Source organism: Anomalospiza imberbis, chromosome 5, assembly GCF_031753505.1.
Source record: "Anomalospiza imberbis isolate Cuckoo-Finch-1a 21T00152 chromosome 5, ASM3175350v1, whole genome shotgun sequence".
NCBI lineage: Eukaryota > Metazoa > Chordata > Aves > Passeriformes > Viduidae > Anomalospiza > Anomalospiza imberbis.
Window position 1 is genome coordinate 19,229,067 of NC_089685.1, and position 23,419 is coordinate 19,252,485.

Here is a 23,419-nt window from a genome sequence, read left to right on the forward strand (position 1 = left end):
TATGTGACAGCTGTGAACTGAACTCTTCTCTTAAACTACAAGTAGGCATTCAGCAGATACAGAACTTAAACTCTCCACAGTCAGTTTCTTAGCCTGAGATTTCATTACAGCTGCTACAATTTGGAAACATACCTTCAGTAGTTGTACTTAATACAGTGTCTAGATGGCTTTGATCAAAGATTTTTTTTTTTCATGTGAATAATTGTACTTGGTGTGGAGAGAAACATAACCATTTTCATTTCCATGACCATGTGCCTTAATATGTACTAACTAGGTTAAGTTAGCTTCTGGCTGTCCCTAAAATTTAACAACCAGTTAATAGTGACATATCAAATTGTGCTTATGACCCAGATATTTACAGGCTGTCTGATATTCTTTCCTCTCTGTTGCTCTCTGCTCCTGCTGTGTCTTGAGACATAACTACTGAAGTCACCTTGAAAAGATAAAAGGGAAAAGGAAACTCAAGGCAACGGGTGGCTGATCCATCCCTTAGTAATGACTGAATCTGGAAATTCAAGATATGTACATCAGGAAATAGACATTATTTTATAAGAAAGTTTGGAGCATCTCATACCAATAAATAGTAAGACACTGTTCCCAAGTTCTACATCAGTACTTTCTTTTCTGACAATCCTTACAAAGACAGTACTTTAAAAATAGCATTCTTAGTGTAAAAATTCATTGGGATTAATTGAATTTTATTGAATTGAATTGAATTGAATTGATAAATTCAATGGGATAAATGAATGATAAATTCATAGGATTTTCTGTAAAAATACATTCGATTTCATTATTGCAGTTACATTTGGAAATTTTTTTGAAAAGGCAAAACTATTGTTAATTCTGGACACTCATTTTAATGAGAACTTTTCAAAGATTACTAAATGCATAATATGGTAAGTCAAATCCCTCAAATAATTTCTTCATGCCAGACTTCCTAAATAAGCTCTTGTACAACGATATAATGTATTTTAATTGCATACAGAAAATGTCTGAAATCTAACCGCAGGTATAACATGTTATGCCAGGTTCCAGACTTGGTTTTTTTGTCCCTTGCATATAATTTTGATCACCCTTTTAATAATAAGCTGATATGCACAAAGAGAATAATTTTTCTTTTAAATTGTTAATTAAAAGATTCATGCACACCTTCAGATCTCCCCTAAGAGTAATATCTGTGCAGCTTTTAATGAGGTGAGCAAAAAAGGTCCAAAACCTACTCTTTTCTATGGTCATATTTTTAGTGTTCATAATTTAGCACCCAGTTCTTACCCTCAAAGCCTGCTGCAAAGTATCACAGAGACTATGTTGAGATACAGAAATACCCTGTTCCAGAATTCCAGAGAAATGGCAAGAAATGAGGACTGCTCTGTTGGACATCTCAAGTCTCTCAGAGTAACTCCTTTACTGAATTCTCAAGTCAGGTGCAAGACTGCTATATACTGCTGCCACTCCACACCAGCCCCATATTTTACCATGGGCTTACTGATTCTACAGGGAAAATTGATATAATATGCAAAATATCCCCTTTGTTTCGAGAGACATTTGGAAAACCTTCTAGACCAAGAATCCCAGCTCATTGCATGTGTAATTTCATATGTCCACCTTCAAAATGCCTAAGCAGCTCAGTGCTTCCAGATGGGGCATGCCAACTCAAAGAGCAATGCAAAACATGTACCTTTTTTCTTTTTATTTGGGCTTCTCTTTTGAAATGTGTACTTATTTCACAACATCCCCAGGGCCATCTGGCTTCAGGTTGCCTTTTTAGGCATATCTGTCCATCCCTAAAGGATTAGTTGGCTTGAGCTCAGAGCTTAGGAAAGCTTACCAATAGAAAAAGGCAAATCAGATGTTAGCCAATAGAGAAAGACAAATAAGTTTTTAGATATATTATATTACAATTCTTACACTCTGGTCACAACTGATACCTTCTCACTTCTCTAAGCGGATTTTTTTTTATTATTTTAAAAGACAAATTTTAAACTACAGCAAAAACAAAGAAGTCATTGAACCTCTTTATTTTTTTTCTTTATGCATTGTAATTACAGAAAAAATATAATATCAGTTTGGGTCAATCTTCTGTGCTAATTCACAGAGTATTAAATAGCCTTACTTCCCACATACAGAATTTCAAATTGCGTAAGCAGCAGATGGGAACAAAGGGTCATTTTAACCATGCCAGTGTGTGTGGTTTTAAGTGGTTTATTTCTAGTTGTAGAACCTCTAAAATTGAGGCTTTATATACAAAATTACATAAAATAGCAGATAGTTAAATTCACCACAGGAATTAAATTCAAGAAATAAATATGATAATAGGATGATTTAAAACAGCCTGATTTCTTGATTGCAGTCTGAATATTGCTTAGTGCATGGAGAGAAAAGGAGAAGTCAGGATGGCAGACTGCGGCAAGCACTCCGGTTGCCCAAGGACTCAGACCACTATTAATGAGCTGCCATACACAAAGGAAGAGGACTTAATTAATGACAAATTATCACTTATCTGATAATGCATATGGCTTCTTGCCATATTCTAAAAATTGCTTCTATAGTGTTAAAATGCTGTTACTGTTTTGAAAGGTGAGAAGTATATATTGACCAAAAAAACCTACAACAAACCAAACAACCACAAAAAAAATATTTGTTCTAATCTTATTCCATAGTAGAAAAGAAAAAATAGCAACACAAACAAAAAAGCTGGTAAATTTTTGTCTGAAATCAGATTTTTGTTTAGTTTCATCTAAAGAGTCTCCCTTCTTTGTTATACTGTATGAAATTCTTATTCCGCCACTAAAGCAGTCTGGAGAACTACTAATTAGAGCTATTAGCCTTAAATGTCCTTTGAATTTTGTACATTCAGCCAGCACCTATCCCAAACTGTGCTTTGATCTTTGATGCAAATGTAAGAAGCATCTTCACATTCTCCCTTGAGGAACATAGTGCTGTCACTTTAACTTTATGGCTGATGCTGCCTGGGGTTAATACGGTATTGCTCTCAGATGCAATAAAGGAAGGGACCACATTTTGCTGAGAAAAGGAATCAGACTCACAGTCCTTCAATTTTAAATGTCTTATCTGGTATTTCAAATATTTTATTTTGCACTGTATTATTAAAAGAAAATAATACGAATATTTGTATTGTCCACAGGTACAATGCCATTCTGCCAGAGTCCCTTTTCCTTTTAAAACAGCTGTATGGATGACATATTTTTAAAAGATTCCTCAGAGAACATTTTGTAAGACAACAATAGTAAATTAAAGCAGTTATAATTTATATTGAGTCCTTCTAGTCTTTTATGGTTTGACTCTCTATTAGACCTACTATTAGCAACTCCCTGCAGAGCCCCTTTTTGTAATCAAAATGACAACTCATATCATCACCAGTAAACATTGTCTGAAATGCATTACAATGCTTCTTTGAAAGAGGCAGAGGCAATTTTAAATTTACAGTCTAAGACTACACTGTAAAAGTAAATGGAAAAGCTCATCAAATTCAGAGGGCTTCTGATTAGGACAAGAGTCATGTAAATAAGTAAACACTTCAAGTGGCATTTCTATACTAATAAAATCAAATAATTTCTTTGTGTATTTGCTGTGGTAGGGTGTGATCCTGTTTTCCAGTGCTGCTGATGCACCCTTTCTGTAACACAGAACGCATGGGCAACACCAGCAGCATCCTTTCTCCTCATTGTCTAACATTCCCACCAGTGCCCATACTTAGGTTTCGACTTGTTTCTCTTTGGTGTCTACAGCTGATCATTCTTTCTATACCCTCTGTCACAGGTGAAACTGTTCACCCTGCCAGCTTAGACTTGTTTGTACCCTGATACATGCCATGGCATTCTTTTGTGAAGTGGGAGTTTAGGATTCATATCTCTTTAACAAAAGTTATGATTTCAGTCCTAGATTTTCCACTGCTGAATAAGTACTCTAACTATTGTGCTACTCAGGAGTCAGTGTTTCTTTACTATAAACTAACTCATCATCTGCAGTATGTCATTCATTTGCTTGATAAATCAAGCTCTTCAAAGACTTAGGCATAGTTTACTCACACCTGTCACTATCTCTGAGAAACAACAGGCCTTGACTAGGGACTTCATATATCTGAACAGTGATTTTAGCCCTTAGTCACTTGTGGATGCCTACTTCATCTCAGTCCCTAATATATTTTGGTACAGTCTGTCTGCACAGGTGCCTCTGTATATGTCACACAAGGGCAAAACTGATTAGTCCAAAGATATTGTAATGCATGCAGCTAGCAAGGCATTTTCAATTCTTTCTATAAGTAGCTTGATCATATGCATCTGCAAGAATATCAATTCTTCCCCAGTGATCTGAAGAAAGTAGTTTCATAGCTCAGTAAAGTATATTAGTATGCATTCAAAGAGGAAACAAAAATCTAAAAAAAAAAAAAGAAAAAAAAAGAGAGAGCAACAAAGACCACTAGTATGAAAACTGTGTTTCTTTTTCCTCCTTTTTTTTCTCATTTTGAAAGGAGAAAAAAAAAGTTTCTTTTTTCTCCTTTTGAAACTCACCCCTTCCAGTTCACAATGATCTTGTTCCTTAGAAATAAGGATCTGCAATCAATTTTTTTTTCCTGATTTTCTTTTTCCCAAAGGTAATGCCTTCAGTTCTAAGGATGATAACTTTCTGTATATATATTGGGAGAATTATTTTAATTTGGAGAACTATTTTTTTTAAACACACATTTACCACAAATGATGAAATAGCAACATTATTATATATGGTATTAAGAAAAGGAATTTACTGAAAAGCATTTATACATTTTGTCTCACAATTACATAATTCTTATACTAACCCTGTTGCCTACATCTTCACATTTTCAAGAGGTGTGAATATGACAGATCAGATGTCGGTTCAGAAAAAGTACACTAGAACTTGCAAAAGGTTGGATGCCATTCTGGCTACACTGATTAAAGACTGACACATATTTGGAACATGCTAGCTTGAGACTTAAGATGAAAACAAAGGAAAGTATGAAGACATGGAGGTTGTGATTGATGGGTGGTACATTATTCTAAATTAATACTTCAACTGGGAGCTGACATAGTGGAGCAAAACAAAAAATGTTGTATTTTGTCTGATATGCTGCCCTTCACAATAGAATACACTGGAGGTTCAGAGAAAAATACTATGCTGTTTATAGCAAACACAGAAAATATCATCTTAACTCTTTATAAATATCTCCTTTATAACACAAATGGAAATGCCATATTGATTTTTATAGCTGATTGTGTGCTACCATCTACCCTGTCAGACCCAACCTTATGAATCTCACCACTTTAGTATCTGTGTAAACCCTGTGCAGTTATCTACAACTCAGACACCCCTGTATTTCAAGGTGAAGTTATCCACAACCCAGACACCCCTGTATTTCAAGGTGAAGGATGCCAAACACCAAATACTTCCTTCTCTGCTCTTACATGCATACTCCTTTCACTTTACCCCAGGGTCTCCAAATTCCCTACTAGCAATGTCTGGTTACCTTTATCTCCCAACATCCCTTGCCCCCATCCTCTTTCCTTCTGTATCACCTATTTTTAATTTTCTTTCTCCAGTGTGCTCAGACATCAGCACCAGGCTGCCTGACCCATGTTTGTCAAGCAGCTTCTGATGCAGGATTGGGGTGAGATGGGAGGACAGTGCTGGCAAGGGGACCTTTCCACATCATCTCTTTTTCCTTGCATCTTCAGATCTTTTCCTCATGGCCAAGATTTGTTTGGCTGTCTACAAGTGTGCAACATTTCTCTTGGATATCTATCTGCTCTGTGCAAGTGCCTCATAGGAGAGACCCACACCGAGTATCAGCAGCTGGCCATGTCTCATATGTAAAAATCAGTGTGAATCGCATTATAAACATCTTTGTAAGTCTTTCATTTCTCACTTTCACATCCTCACTCAGAGAAACTATAAACACATCCAGTCCCCTAGAACATTTCTATCTGCAACTTCCTGTGACATTTTAAGATATAGACTATATTCAGTGCCAGTGTTTTCTTTCTAAAACAGAACAGGTCTCCATAAAACAGTCTAGGGTCTCTTACTCAAGTCTTTAAAAGAAGAACCCAAGGCTTTAACTTAGAGAATTTGCTAGGAATCATAATTCCTACATCCTGTCTCTCATCTGAGAAATGCATTCATTATTTCATATTTTGAGACACAAAATTAGTATTAGAAGTATGAATCAGCTTTGAATATTAAAACCCAAGTTATGGACTCCAAAATCAGTAGTTTTGAGTTTTAAAAAATTTTATAGTCTTTTCTCTTGTTAAACAGTCTGTTTCATCATTTCATTATCAATCCTCTTTCCAGTTTAATATCCCTAAAACTTGCAAATAAAATAAACACATCTGCTTTAGCCTGCCTGTGCAAATGTTAATCAGAAAGTAGTAAGTAAAGTTTTTTATATATATTTTTTACTAGTACATCACAACAGGGTCAGTGCTAAGGCTACATATTTTCAATGGAAATACAGAATATTAAAATAACAGAACAGTACATTCGTATTGCAATGCAAAAAATGTGAATGACCCAAACACATACAGACAGAAAATCTGATAGACAATTTATCTGTTTTGGTAATATTTGTTTTAATATTTCACTACTATTATCATACAGGGTAGGACTTTTATGAGGGGAATAAAAAAGCAACCATTAGGATGCACTAACACTCCAATGAAGTGCAATTTAGATGTCTCCACTTTTACATGTGATTGTTTGAATATCATCTAAGTCCTACAACAGATTTGGTAAGAATTAGGAAGCCAGTTATTACTCTGGTGAGTACATGTCACAGAATTAAAGAAATCTGCAAAGTTAAGCCACTAACAGAAATGTAGTTCCACTCTTTGTCTTCCCTAACAGTATACTTCCTCCTCTTCTTGCGCAAGTACCACTATGCATGTGCCCACTGTGCCTCCCAATCCAGCTGTGAGCTACCTTCTTCTTTTTTTTTTTTCTGTTTCAATTAGTTTTGAGCTAGATTAGCAGTTTGGTTCAACTAACCATAGGCTGCCAAAAGGCAATTGCTGTACAAGGGTGGAGGTGAACTGAAAATATGTTGTCAAGGATGCAGAGGAGGGTCCTGTCACCCCTTTGCCAGATTCATGACCTGAGTATCCAAACTAAACTCATGCTATTGCAGTTTAACCACAGGCACACACACAGGGTGCTTCTAGTGAGCCTCCTTTTCTTCAGGCTAAACAATCCCAGTTCTCTCAGCTGATCCTCATCAGACTTGTACTTCAGACTTGTCACAAGCCTTGTTGCCTTTCTCTGGTGTGCTCCAGCATCCTAACATCCTTCCTAAATTGTGGGGCCCAGAATTGGACACAGTACTCAAGGCGCTGCCTAATGAGTGCTGAGTACAGGGGAAGAAGCCCTTCCCTTCCCTTCCCTTCCCTTCCCTTCCCTTCCCTTCCCTTCCCTTCCCTTCCCTTCCCTTCCCTTCCCTTCCCTTCCCTTCCCTTCCCTTCCCTTCCCTTCCCTTCCCTTCCCTTCCCTTCCCTTCCCTTCCCTTCCCTTCCCTTCCCTTCCCCCTTCCCTAGTCCTGCTGGCCACACTATTGCTGATACAGGCCAGGATGCCATTGGGCTCCTCAGCCTGGGGGGCACACATTGATTCATATTCAGCTGCTGTCAATCAGCACCCCCAGGTCCCTCTCTGGTCACCATCCCGTCACTCTGTCCCCAGCCCTGCAGGGGGTTGTTGTGGCCAAAGTGCATGACCCAGCACTTGGTCCCGTTAAACCTCATATTGTTGGATTTGGCCCATCAATCCAGCCTATCAAGATCCCTCTGCAGAGCCCTCCTACCCTCCAGCAGATCAACACTCCTCCCTACCTTGGTGTTGTGCAAATTTGCTCATGGTAGACTTGATCCCCTCATCCAGATAATTGATAAAGATATTAAACAGGACTGGGCCCTAAACAGATTCATGGGGATGACCACTAGTGACTGGTCACCAAATGGATGCGGCACCATTCACCAGCACTCTCTGTGCCCAGCTGTCCAGCAAGTTCATAACTCAGTGGTTATAATTTAAGTAAAATCCCTGTATGTAAGACAAAGGCTTTTGCAATACTTTTTTAAGTCATCTCTTCAATCTAATTCTTCCATGATGTTTTTTTTCATTCTGTAAGTGACATTTACTGCAATTCTTCATAAACTTCTGAGAATTGGATTCCTTGCTCCTAGAATTGAATAAAAAATGTACACAGCCTGTCAGCAGGTCACATGTATCCTGCCAACCTACATCTAATAGATTTTTCACTTTTCATCAGTGGATTTCAAGACAGTATGTAGTCTGCCAAATTTACTAAAAAGCTTGCTACAGTATCGCACTTTCAAAATGTGCAATCTGTCAAAGCCATAGCTCAAAATGTCTGCTACGATGAGAGTCTTTGAAAAATCTGCTATGGTGTTGGCATTCATTCAGAAAATAATGAGTATATCAACAGAGAAAGAGGAGAAAGGAAAAAGGTTGTTGGGGGAGGGGAAAGAAGAGAAAAGATTAATCCTAAATGTAATTTTCTGTATCCTGAAGAAACTACAGGAATTCTTTTTGCAAGTATAATCCAGTTTCACACAAATTCCTCCAAGATGACAGCATATTAATTGGCAAATTGTCTGAATGCTACATTTAATAACATTGATGAAAAGATAATTTATCATAAACTTGACCGCAACTGTTCATAGGAAACCTCAATATTGATTCAAACACTGAATACATTTAGCAAACAGTTGAAGACAGACTTTTACCGAATATTACATATATGGAGAGTATAATAAGAGACAGGTTTGGGAGCATAGGGACACTTAATTTATTAACTGAAATATGAAGAAAACTGAAGCAATTTCAGGAGATTTGTAAATAAATTTCTATTTCAAAAGAGACAATAACACTAGCATCAAAATACTCAAAATACTTCAAGACTGTGAAATACAACTCTGAGAACCTTTCTTGTCTGCTTTCCTTCAACGTGCATTTTAGAAAATTCACCTTTACATTTAAAGAATATAAAAAAGGGCAAAATAAGAAGATAAACAGTAAAATATTTGCCTATTAAAAAACAAGTTCTTATGCACCTTCTTGAACAACTGACAATACAGGCAAGTGTTCCTGAATATTATGCCAAGCTAGTGAAAGGACTGCAGCAGAATTTTGCATTCAAAGAACTACAGAGGAGCTGTTTGACTCCATGCCATGTATCTCTGAAAACAGGAGGTTACAGAAAGTTCCCTGGATGTAGGAAGCTAATGTATCCTTAACACCACAATCTGACTCTCATCACTTCTAGAAGCAAGCAAAGCAACTGGTAGTAAGAATATTCAGCAACAAAAAAAAAAAAAAAAAGGAAACAAAAGGAAAAAAAAAACCACACAAAAAAACGCCAAACAAATTTAAAATTAAAAAAAAAAAGAAAAAAAAGAAAAAAAACCACCACACAAGCCTCCATCCTCTCCAGGAAAAAAAAAAAAAAAGAAAAAAAAAAAAACAGAAAAACAATCAAAAAATAAACTCTCTGCAGTGAAAAAAGCTTGTGCAATGTTTGCTACAACCAAGAGAAGGTTACTGAGCTGATTAACATCGATCACACAAGCTTACAATGGGCAGGAGAAAACTGGAATAAACAGGGCTTGTGAAATACTTTAAATTGCCAATTTTAGTTTTCTCTATTAAAAATTTAAAAATTAATTTTATAATAAAATATGGATTTGCTGTTAATTTTAAGAGCCTTAGATTTTACTTGGGAATCTCATTGAACATTTCACCTGGGATATACCAAACCAGCTCATGGAAAAGATCTTTACTGAATTCATTATTACATTGGAATTGTACCTAATTTAGTGAATAAAAACACTTCAATCCCTTTTTCATGTAAAAAAACCCAAATTATTGAATCGTTGAGATTATGGTTTTATATCTAATTGTTATGCCCCTAAAAGCACAACAAAGTGTCCCAGTTAACTTTGGCAATGGCAAAATTCTTTAGTTGTCTTTAAGAGACACAATTCAGAAATATCTTACCATTTTACAAAAAAATATTTCATAGCAGTTAAACTATTATGAGTTTTAACATCTAATATTTTGAAGCCTAATTCTTTAATCCCTATTTTCCCCCCCCTCTTGCTTCTATACAAATATCTTAAACAGAGAAGTCACATCCATAGCTTTTGTTTGCATTAGCAAACCATGTGTGGAAAAGTCCAGCACAAACCAAGACTCTGTTCTATAGGCCTCAGGATACTGATTTCTTTCCAAATATAAATATGGTAAGCTAAAGTAGATCATAGATTACTCTGAGTTGGAAGTGACCCACAAGCATCACCAAGTCCAACTCTGAAGTGAAAAGTCCCATAAGTGGATTGAACCCCCACCCTCAGTGTTATTAGCACCATTCTTTAAGGAACAGAGCTAATCTCGGGGTCAATTTGGCCAACTAGAGAGTTTATTCTATAGAGTATTAAACAAATGCAGCCAGAATACACTAAAGAAATGTATCATTTTAATGCCTTTACTACCACAGAACAACATCACAGCTATGCCTCTTAAGGCTCATACACTTTTATTTTCCAGAAGAGATGGTCTATAAGGTCCATTTCCCCCACCTTTCTCCTGCACAGAAGTTATAAAGTATGTGGCCTTCAGTTATTTCACATACATTGCAGTTTTGTCTTGGCAAACTCAGAAATCACACTTGAATGTTTATTGGTTTTTGCCCTGTGGGATCTTCCAAAGCCAGCTGAGAATTTTGTTAAACTGTGCTTTCAGCATAGGTCAAAATTATTTAATAGAAAGAGAAAGATCACTCATCAGCTTAATGAGATTTAGAATTGCATTCCACTTTCTCTACAGACCATCAAAAACAGTAGCTTTGATTATCAAACTCTCTTCTGCTCCCAGGCTTATATTTTGTTTTATGTCAAAGTTCTTTCATTGATTGCCTCCCGCAGCACAATGTAGGTAGAGACTCTAGATTGCAAGTAAAATACTATAGTCTCAAATGTTTTTCTCAGAAGTGTCAAAATGGTACAATAGTTCACAAATGAGTCAAAGCTGCAAAGACTCAAGCACCTATTGTATGTGAAAAATTGTCAGCAGTTTTTGTTGACTTCATTAACTCATGAGTGTTCACAAGGCTGCAAAAAGGTTCAGCAACTGGAACTTTATATTTGCACATAACTGTTTTAAGTTTGACCAGAACAGAGCTTTCAAAAGGAATTTCCTAATCATTTCCATTCATAAATCAAACCCCACATTTAGTCATAGCACAAAGGAGTCTCAAGGTGTCTGAACTCTACCTCCACGTAAAATATTTTGCCTGGAATGTTGAGATCCCGTAAGCTTCCATATTGGTGTGATCAACTATGCTCCATCACAGCCCTTCCCACTCTTAAATGGTTTGTTCTCACTTGAGTTTCTCTACCTGTCCAAAGAGAGAGTTCTCAATACACTACAGGGTGGCCAACATGAATGCAGATGGTCTTCTCAAAACAACCTCTCCATGCTTTATCTATGGAACTCTAAGAAAGGAGGAACAACCTGAGAATCATCTCTTTTGTATGAATGATGGAAAAAAGAAAACCACAGAAACCACGGAGAAATATAAACTTAAAACAATGAAAAACTGAGTAAAACAGGCTTAGGGCCTTGAGGCAACAAGCCTCAAGGAATTCTGGGCTTGCCAGAAGACTGCAGGCTAGATCTGCTCCTTTTCTTCAAATTAGCTTTTTGATGATATATAATATTATGGGAGAAAAATATACACTTAAGATTATAAAATCATCTCTCTGAAGTGCTCTTTTGTTTCATTGGCTTTCTCCTACTTTTAGTAGAACTATTTGGTTGCATACTCTGGAAGCAGAGAAATGTAGCTGAGCTGGCCCAGTTCCATAATCAGGAGTTAACAGAAGTGGGATTGTTTCTGGGTCCAGATCTGGGAGGTACAGAAGTGCTTTTGTTTCTTTTCATGGGGATCCTGCAGAAAAGTTAAATAAGTGAGAGACCCCAACAGAGAAGTGATAATTCTACATAGGGTACAAACTATACAATGCACAAAGATATACATAAATAACATGAGAATTATTAACACTCTCCAGTTTTCAGCTGCTAATTTAATGAACTACTCTCAGAGCCATCAGGAAGAGAACGCCTACATATGCACACACACATTATGCTATGAAATTAATGCTATGGTATGCATTATTCTCAATTGATAACTGCATCATTATTAAATAGATATTTCACTAGTGTATTTAGCTATATTTCCCAACTGCAAGTACCCTGAAAGCATCTTTGAAACAGTTTCTGAAACCCATAGGGCAAGTAAAAAAACACATTTTCCCTAATTGACTGATGCCTACAAGCAGTGTTTGAAGTAAAATTTTATTTCACTATAAACACTCTGTCAACTGCTTCCTTTCTCACTTATGTACACATGAAGTTCATAATGTATTGGCCCATATTGAAACACACACATCTCACAAACCACATGGTCTGTATATTCCCCTACATATCTGCTCATGGTTCATTTCACTTACTACAGCTCTGAAACAAGTGTCCATGCAGTGGTTTCATCGAGTACTCTTGCACCCCTGTTCACATCCAGGGCTCAGTGCCAGCAGTCACAGCAAATCCCCTTACAGTGAAGAACCAGGTGGCAGCTCCCAGCCCTACTTCCCTAGGGCCAAATCCCACAGGACAGGAAGCAGCACCTCTCCCCAGTTCCCAACAAACACTACAAGCAACAACCTCCTTCCCAACCTACAAACCTAACTTCTAGCACTACCAGCTGGATTCACAATATTTTCCCTTCAGGGGACTTTTAGCATTAGATGTGCCAAAAATTTCATTAAAACGCAACATTGACTTAACAGCTCAAGTCTCTGGCGGTTTTCCCCAGGAAAAACTGGCAGGATCAATTCCAGGCTGTTGGTCCCATTACACAACACCACAGGGCTTCCTACACACGCCACTGAGTCACAAGGATTCCTTAAACTTGTATTACTCTTCCTACTCAAACAAGATGTTGGTTTTAACGTCTTGGAAGAAAAGGTCTTCTGGGAAATGTTGCAGTTAAGAAAAAGCCTACTAGCTTTTTTTTTTATTATTATTATTAATATGTTTTTAATAATCATTCCCATTATCCAAGCACCACAAAGGCTGGTGGCTCCTACAGGGTCAAACACTGGGGGTGGTGAGAGCTTCCCAGGAGACCCATCTGGGCAGGTCCTGTCAGCCAGTGCATGTTCCACCCCAGCCAGCAGCTGGGCAGCAGGAGCAACCCCAGCCCTGAGCATCAGGCAGCTCTCTGGGAATGCAGAGCTGTGGGTGGGCCCTGCTCAGCAGGGCAAGGCTGTGGGCAGCTGGAGACCAGCCCTGCTCCAGAGTCACCAGTATGGGAATGACAGCCCCAGGGGGGCTGGAACAGTGCCCTGGGCCGTGGGCAGGGTGGTGCATGTCTAGAGCTGCTCACAGGAGGAAAAAGGCTGGAATCAGCCCTTCAAAACTACACAGCTTCTCAAACTTCTCTAAGAAATAATAGTCAAAAATTGCTGTCAGTCCCACATACCTGACTGCCCAGAGTCTGCACTGTATAAATATCAGATAACAGGTACCACAGACTTTCAAAATACAGTGCTACAATACATGATACATTGTGCGGCTTTTACCCTCTACGGCCTCAGGCAGCAGGAAAGCCCGGCTAGAGCTGCCCTTGCAGAGACCGTAGCTGCCACGTGGACGGGCGCTCCAGGGTTGCAGAGTGTCCTGGCATCGGTTTGCAGCTTTGGTAGCTTCACTCTGAGAGGAAACGAAGGGATGAGAGAGGCACACTTTTATTTCCCACGTGGTCACAGCGGTGGTCGGAGCGACCGTTCCCAGCATGGTGCAGGGCAAAATGGCACCGGGACAGAGAAAGCATTGGGTTAAATAGGGGGCTGGCAGAGAGGGGTGGAAAACCCCCTCACCCAATGGGGACAGACAACAGGGGAGTGACACAGAACATAACAACCTATGGGAACATATCAGAGGTGGGTACAGTGTTCTGGGACAAGTAGCATTGCAGAGGTGGGGTGACTGGCACAGAACTTTCTGTGAAGAAGCAGGGAGTGGTTACAAGATTGACATGTAAGAGCTCCCGTGGCACACAGCTTGAAACGGACCATTGTGAGGGGAAAATAGGGGTACAGAGAACCAACCTAACTAGCATTTATTAAAATCCCTAACTAAACCAACCCAAACTACAACAACATTGAACTTGGAAGCATTGTGCTAGAACCTCTATTTTGCATGCAAAAGCAATATATGCAGATTTGGAGTGATGGTATATGTGCACACATAATTGTTCACACCAAGGCAGGGAGATTGGCTAGTGTGTTAGTACACTCAGCAGCATTGTACCATACACATTTGTAGCAAGAGTGTCACTGTTTCAAATCACTAAAAATATGGAAGGGAGTTTCCTAGTAATAGCTTTTTTCTAATACACCAGAATGCCTGCTGTGATGGAAGACAATGTTTTCTCAGCTAAGACACATGTTTTGCAGTCTCCCAGCTCTTAGTTTTTGCTGTCTGTCCTTGACAAATCCCATGTGATGACAGAAAAATTGAACTCTGCCATCAATTAACATTCAGAATGGATGAGCATATGCCCTGGTAAGTACTATAAATATGAAGAAAGTCTAAAAAACAATTACTTTTATTCAATGGGAAAATATAGATATGAATTCAGACATTTAGAGTTTTAAAAGTTGTCTATATAAAAATAATTTTAAGAAAAATGGAGTGGTATGTTTCAGGAACGGTCAATTTTAAATAAAAATACTTTCCCTTTGTCCAAAATTTAGGGAACAATGTGACATAAAATAAACTATGTTATTTTATTGTCTTTCCCTAAAATAGAATATTAGGAGAGAGGAAGACATTAATATTTATATAAACTATAAACCATCGACTGTAAACTAAGAGAGAGATAAAAAAATACACAAATAGGAAACAGTGACTACTCACGGGTAAGTTGGATCCAGTATGTGATTTGCAAGCCAAATTTATCTATTTTACTTTTCAAATAATTTTCTCTCTTTACCACATAAAACAGTCATCCTTTTTAGTTAACATCATACCTTTTAGTTAACATATTTTCACTAGTCTAAAGATTTCCAAACAAATACAAATATTTCTGAGAAGCAGACACAAAGATTCTCTATTAGGAACATTTATTTACCCCAGGATGGAATCTGTGCAGACTAAACCTACAGTTCATCTTAAAGTATTTGGAGAAACTATTGTCAAGATATTCCACAAAAATGTCTCATTTCTTTTAATTCATTCTTCTAAGCTGAATATATATGAAATAATCCATACTAGAATGACATCATAAATTGCCATCAATACAAAGCATAATGAATAAAAGACTAAGCACATCTCAATGCTGTATTAAAGGAGAAGGAAAAAGTGCACTTTCAAACATTTCAGCTTTGACATTCTGACCTGCAGGGAATTTAGCCTCTAAAGAGTGGTTTTACCCTTTCACAGACTCTATTGCTTCCTTCAAAAATCAACTGCTTCATTATTTTTATAAAAAAAAACTATGTTCATTGTTTAGAAATATCTTTCTTCATGGACACATCAACTTGAGTAAAAAAAAGCCAGACAAGCAGACCATTAAAATCCCAAAATCCAATAAAAAAGTGTAACACCAATTTTAGTTGAATCAATGGTAAGTTTGATCTTCAATTGTTCTTTGATTACAGTTGTAAATACTCTTCTTCATAAAATATTTGGTGGACTTATGCAAGCCAACAGATCTTGGAAACTTGCAAGTGGCATACCTTTGTGTTTGTTCTTTAAATTTTCCTTGAAGGGAGTTGGAAAGGTCCATAACCAATAAAAGTAAAATATCTTTTAAACAATAAATAAATAAATAAACCAAAATTGATTTCTATATCAAGTGGACTTCATTAATCAATACCATCTCTTTCAGTTAGCAAACACTGTATCTTTAAATCTGACCTGCTGTTTTATAATATACTCAGATATTGCAGGCGGGAAGTTACATGTTTATGAAACCAAACAGTTTTTCCACCTACGACTTGTTTCAGAAATTGTTTTAGGAATCAGATCTGGTTTTGACAACACTGGATGTACAGCAACTGGAGGAGCAGTCAATCCTGGCCCTTTACATAAAATACCTAGAAACAACATAGGTGACTTTTAAAGGGATCAATATAAATATTTTTGATTTCTAAGTTCATGAAAGAAGATTTTAACTGTGATCAAAGTTTGACTTACTTTTAATGCTTGCTTCCTCATTAAATGGTAATTATATTAAATAGCTACTATGCCAAAAGAATCCTGCCAGCAATTACATCTTCCTTTTACTAAGGGTTGATATATAAGCAGAAGTCTCAGCTTGAAATAAGCACAACACTAATAGCTGAGAACATATACAGGCAAAGAGAAACACATAAGAGCTGGTAATTAGCCTTTTGCAGGGAAATAAGAGAAGGTTTGTAGAATTGAACTGAAATGTATGCAGCACCCATACATTCAAGCAGTGTCCATATTTATTAGTGACTCTCAGAACTGTGGTTTCAACATTGGACTTTCATCTGATTTGTCCTAAAAGCATCCACAGTAACATTTACTACTCTGTCCAATGAAGCAGACCTCTTCTGTGATAAAAGAGATGCTACTGTATCCTTCTCTCTATATAAATACCTGGTGTTCATAGCAGTTCAGATGACTGAGGATTTTGGTGTGACATATTATGAAAAATTTCTTTACCAGAAGGGTTGTCAAGCACTGGAACAGGCTGCCCAGGCAAGTGAACAAGTCACCAACCCTGGAGGTGTTTAAAACTTGCGGATGTGGATCTTAGGGACACAGGTTAGTAGTGGACTTGGCAGTGCTGGGTTAACAACTGAGACTTCATGATCTCAGAGGTCTTTTACAACCTAAATGATTCTGTGATTTACAATAGGAAGTTAGGCCACAGAAGCCCCACCATATTCTAATATTGTAATGGAACACAAAAGCAAGCTGTATCACAGGTCAGCTAGGACAAGACTGTGCATTTAAAAGCATTTTCTTATTCAAACCCATTTCCTTGGCACTTCAGAACTGAAGTTGTTCACATTCTTTCTGGCTTCTTGACTGATGAGAGGTTTTCAGGACAGAAAACCTCTATATTAACTTTTTATAATGACACTGTGCAGGTCAGATTATTAAAAGCTAGTGGAGTAATATTGCTTAGACAGATCGCTCTATGTGGATGTCATCCTTGAGGATAACGAAGAAGCTAAACCATGAGTCAGCCTCAAAGAATGCTGAAAATAACAAAGCTCCTGCAGGCTGGTTTTGCATTTTTATCCCCTAAACAAGGTTTTTTCTAAAGCATGTAGTATGATTTCTCAGACTTCTTGGTGGCCAAAGAAATTATAGGAAATAAGAAAGAAATAAGAAATAAGAAAGAAATAAGAAATAAGAAATAAAAGATAGATAGAAAAACAGCTGAGTTTCCCAAAGAACTGCAAAAATAATTTAATTTTTGGCATTTATAGAGAGGAGTGAACTTGCTTAAAAACATACATATATATAGGTTGCTTTGCAGATGACCAGTCCTTTAATCCTTTGTGCAACCATGCCAGTGAAATTCTCAGTTAGTTAGATTAAAGATTTTGAAAACTGTACCTTGTTTAAAGACAGACTATGCCTTGCAAGTGCAGGAACAGCATTGAAAACAACATTAGTATCTCCACTGGTTCCACAGTGCTCTTCTCACACTGGAAGATGATCCTTCCTCTTGAGACCTGTAACACATAGGGTTAATGCAATTCCTATGGGAAAGAAATTATAAAATTAGACAAAAGCTAAATGCAAACAAAATATATAGTCGGTTAAAATTTCCTTCACAATCTCCTCTATAACAGATGAAGGAACACAGCAACAGAAAGAGATTGTTTTTATGGAGACAGTATCAATGAGACTAGTCCCTCGACCATTTACTCAAGTCCTGAGAGGCACTGAAATAAAAAGCAAACCCTGATATGCATTCAGCATATTGCAAAGAATTTGGCTACTGGCAAAAAGATTAAAAACTTTTAAAAATACAACAAAAAGAAGACAGAAATCAGGTTTATTCTCCCTGTCAGTAAGAGGAGCTACAGAATTTTCTGGATCAATCACTCATTGGTGATTCAGAAGTTAAACTCCTTTCTGAATATGTTTGCTCAGTTGCCTTGCTTAATGGAGCATTCCCAAATAGCTGCCTAGAGCTGCTTCCCCAAGTCTTTGTAGTCAGAGTAGGAACAGTCAGACTCCTCTACTTGCAAAGATGGGGCATACACTTTTCAAATGCTTACTGAATGATGTTGCTCCTTCCCCATGACCACCTCAGTGTTTCATCTTCCCTTTCTCCTGGGATATTTCAAGTCCCACACCTTCTGCCTTGCTGAAGGTGCTGTTAGTCATGTAGATAGAAAACTTCATTTGACTTCATTGATTGTAATTCAATGTCCATTGAATAGTTTCAGTCATTGTAAAACACAGTGTTCTTTTATTTGCAATAAATGTGATAGAGAATGACTGAAGTCATTAATAGTTTACATGTTGAAGCTACATACTTTCAACAAAGCTGGCTGAGGATGGCAACGTCATAGGAAAAAGTGACTGCATAACCATGCAGTGTTTCCCTGGCAATTTAAAGACCAAAGTGAATCCACTTGTTACATTCAACACTCCTCAAAATTCTACCAACTGTGCAAACAATATGTTTAATGGCACCAGACTAGCAGAGCTTGCTTGAAATTAAATATGTGCTCTGAATATCGTTGGAATGCCTGTAATAAAAACTCCCCTGAAACTGCAACATGACATGAAGTATGATACGTGCCATGCTATCTTCAGTGGAATCAGAGCACCTATGATCCCAGGTACACAACAGCATCAGCTCTCAGGAACCTGAGCCCAGTTAATATTTTGCAAGAAGTCACAACCTGTGAGTTAAACCATAACTGAATATCAAGGACCCCATTCTGGCCTTATGATATACTATTACCTGAGAGGTAATAGTTCATGTAATTAGAGTCTGAATGAATAGATAAAGATGCCAGGCTGTAGAGAAACATTTACTTTCAGCAGGAGTGTGACTTGGATTACATTTCTCCATGGAAAAGAAGCATTACTCCAAATGGACTATTTAGGGCATGAAAAGAGCACTCATTTACTCTGATAAAACACTGATGGGGACACTCCTCATTCTTCAGGACAGGAAAATAGTTGACTACTGGTAAGGGTAAACTTCAGACAATATGTATCTTTCAGCATTATATAAAAATATGGAAGATAAATAATGAGCACAGTGTCTACATAAGTGAGTAGGAAAAGCTAATGAATAGGATGCCACTTCTCCCAAAATTGGAGGGATCTTCCTTAAGCACAGAATGCATGCTGTGTGAAATTGTGTGGACAATCCAACTCCCGGGTTGCAACATCCAACTTTCTTGGAATCTGTATCATTCCCACAAGCAAACAGAAAAGAGCAAGTCAGTTACCCAAAAAAATGAAGCATGATATTGTAACAGCCTCAGGGTTAAAATTTTTCTCTACATTGGAGAAGAGATGCTCACCTGAAGCTCAGCATCTCAAATTGTTTCTGATAAGATGGCATATGTTTGCCAGCTGTGGCTCAGAAATCCACTTCATTGATTGACATATATTGCTGATGAGCTATGGTTTTTTTCTGTACATATCCCAAGTAGCAAAACTGGATCCAAGACATTTCTCAGATGCTTTGCTTTCCCAAAAGACTATCCTCAAAACCTGGATCTACCACAAAGTGAGTAGCACACTCCAACCCTTCTGTTTGAATAGTTTTTCCATAAAGAATAGAATTCATTATTTGTAAGTCCAGAAGAGAACAAAGAGGGCCCTAACAGTACAAACGTGTTGTTCACCTTCTCTAAAAGACCATGGCCATTCCCTCCCTGCAGAGCTGCTTTTACATGGAATGAGTGCTGGGTAAAGTTGCAGTACCAGCAGCTATCATCTATTGGCTGTGTGTTTTGGAAGGGAATAGCTTAATCACCATTGAGCATCAGTGGGAGTGTAACCGAATCACAAGTCATGAGAAACCACTCTAATAAAGCCACTAAGCCCAGAGTAGTGCAGCACTAGAAAAGGAAAATAAGGTGCTCTGAAGTCATGGCTGGTGGCAGACATGCTAAGCAAGACATGTTTTCTAGACCAGTAACACAGATGTCTCAGTCAAACTATATCATCATCCCCTCTGTGCCTGGAGGCTCCAAGTCACTCAGCAAAAGTCCCAGGGTCACAGTTTGAATTAGTCTGGTTAGGCTGATCACAAAGAGCCAATGCCAGGGAACGCAGCACAAGGTCAGTATTGATATCTAGACACAGTGAAAGCTGTGTCTTATTTAAAGTCCAAGGAGATTTAAGAATCCCAGTAGCAGAGACAGAAGTTTCAAAACTTCTGAGAAAACTCTGACATCCTTACACCTAGTTAGAGAACCAAAAAAGCCAGGCTTCATGTTGCTCAGGATATACAGCAAGATGCTGTCATTGGAGAGAAAATTTGAAAGACTCTAGGTCTCTAGTTTTTCATAAAGGAATATGTATTCCCTACAAAGATGCCTCTGAGAAGGCACACTCTTAAATCTGGCAATAAATCTGTCTTCTCCAAGTAAAATACAAAACAAGAGGTTTTATCCATCGTTTAAAATGTCACATAGACACATAGGTGCATTCCAATGATATGCACCTAACAGAAATGAAAACAGCCATGACCACCCATGGTAAAAAGTTTCAGTAGGTTAATTATAGGCTCTCTTTCCAACAAGGAATATATTTGGTTGTATTTGGGCTAAATTTTGAAATGCTTGTCATGCTTCTCAAATATGAAATTCACATTTGTTCATGCTGTGCCTTGGATCTCTATTTGAAAGAGAGAGGCAAGAAATATTTATCATGGGCATGTTGTTCCAAAACCTGCAAGAAGAACAAAGATATTACTCTGAAATTAGATGCTCTGCCCTAATCAGCAAGCCACTTCAAAAAAAGTCTGAAAATAACTTATTTCAGTCTTCTCCTGCCTTTTCAGTTGTTTAAAAACAAGCATTATCTTCCATGATGTTTGCATTTTTAAACTAAAACTTAGTTTAAACTAAAATTTAAACAACAGCTAAATAACATTTATCTGAGCTGATGTGGAAGAATACTTGCACTTGGGAACTGCCATCGTGTCAATAATATTTGAAAACACTGAAGAAGTTGTTCTGTAAGACATAAATCTTTAATCAACCAATTAACAGCTTTTTATACATTAATTCATACTGAAAACAGCATTCTCATGTCAGAACCTCACAGGAGTACCACCACATGGAAACCATCTGCATATAATCCAAGTTACCACTGTTTAGCAAAAGCCTGATAAGTTAGAAGTCCACTTAAACATGTAAGAGCTGCTTATTTTCATCACGCCCTAGTTCTGTCAGACTGACTTTTTGACATTAAAAAAAAGGAACAAGCATATGCAGCACAGCTGGACAGCTCTTCCAGGCTTTTAGACAAAACACTGTGTAAAAGTTAGTGTCAAACACACCTGCCCATTCCATTTGCTTATACGTCAGTGCACAGTACGTCTTTACAGAGCTCCTACTTTGCAAAGCACCTTCAGCACAAGGCTGAACGATTCTGTTTCACATGAAGTTGATAAGATGATAAAAGTAAATGCATCTTTCTTTTAAGAAAGGTTTGTAGCTATTAAAGAAATTGACAGTACTTGGTCTGAATTTGCTCAAGATTACATACTGGGAGATAAATAACTGCAAATCACATTCATGTACAAATGCCCCCATTTTGTAGTCTTTGTAGTTTCGAGGGTTTGCTTTTTCTTTTTTTTCTTTTCTCCATAATAATTACTTATCATTCAAAACAGTAAGTATTCCTGCCAGCTTTACTTGATCTCTCATCAGCCCCTGATGTGGAGATGCTTCTGACATGCCTGCAGGACCTGTTAAGGCTGAGTGAAATATTACTCTACAACAGTTGTTCACTCCTGCTTGGTTGATACCACAAGGTTGTGACGGGCACTTGTGTCTGTTCCCTAAAGGCTTTAGTGAGTGCAGTCTTACATCTTTCACAATGAGGTTTTACATCTTTCACTCTGGGTCTCTCACAGGTGGACAACCTTGAATGAATCAACAAGGAAAGTATTTGGGCTCTTGTACTTGCAATACAAGACAATGCAAATTCAAGGAAATAAATATTCACCTCTTCCTTATATCACACACACTAACAGTGCAGCTTTAAACTATTTTAAAGATAGAGGATATCTGGAGTTAACCTTACTTGGAACTATACAGGACCCCTCCACTTCCTAGAATCATTTAGACTCACGTCCCACCTCCCAGGGAGAGCTTAAACCACTTTAAGGTATACTTGAGTGCTGTTCTTAATCACTCCTATTGCAATAGGTCCACTTTACATGAAATATCCACCAGGGTAAAGTCAGAAAAATAGGCAAGACAGCAAAGTTCCTATCCTTTCTTCACAAAGTGTTTAGTATTCTGTGCAATGCTGCACAACATTAGAAAGAGTAGTTGAGAGAAATCCACTCTGGAGTAACACATCCAATACTGGCTGGTGATCTCTGTTGTGAGATAATGGGTTCAAAATCCCCTTGAATTGCAAAAAGAATTGAATCTGGGTTTCTCACATGTGGTGTTACGTTTTAGTTAAATGGTATGCTCTGTCTCAGCCCTGGAAAATGTATGGTTTACTCCAAGCCTGTGATCCTCCCCTGCAGTGTCCTGTGTCTGTAATCCCACTGGCCCAATCTGTTCCGCGCCCACTTTGAATCTCCCTGTTCAGTGTGCTGGGGGGACGGTGCTCGCTCCCTTCGCCGGCTCTCCTGGCCCGTGCTCTCTCAGCCTCTCTCTCCCCCTCCCCTTTCCCCCCTCACTCCCCTTTCCCCCCTTCTCCCTCAGAAACCATGCTGCCTCCCGGGGGTAGGACCCCAATAAACCCTCATCTAATGAGCACCCTCAGAAGCCGTGTGGAGCCTCCTTGCCTGCCTGCTGCTACCAGCGAACTCACAGCCTTGGGGGGACCCAAGGGACACCCCCGAGGGGGCCCCTCCCGAAACACGCCACTACACTCACATCTTCCAAAATTACAGTCCAGAATGACTGGGTAGGAAGAAGTAAGAAAAGAGTAATTTTTCTGTCTGGCTCTTTTGTGAACAGTGTTTGGCACTTCTCGCTTTTACCACAAATTTGCAAAAATACAGTTGTCAAAGCTTGTCTTTTTCTTTTAGACACAATGTTTTAGTGAATTTAGGACTAAATTTGCTGAGAGTTTTGACAACTAAGATAAAACC

General features: G+C 38.1%; 1 long non-coding RNA gene across 1 annotated transcript in view; it reads right to left on the reverse strand.

Annotated features, from left to right (window-relative positions):
* Positions 1 to 23,419, reverse strand: part of LOC137474959 (uncharacterized) — a 78,140-nt gene that overhangs the window by 44,544 nt on the left and 10,177 nt on the right. Inside the window, exon 2 of the long non-coding RNA XR_010999584.1 lies at positions 17,713 to 17,831. This is a non-coding gene — a long non-coding RNA (uncharacterized lncRNA). The remainder of the gene's footprint in view (positions 1 to 17,712; positions 17,832 to 23,419) is intronic.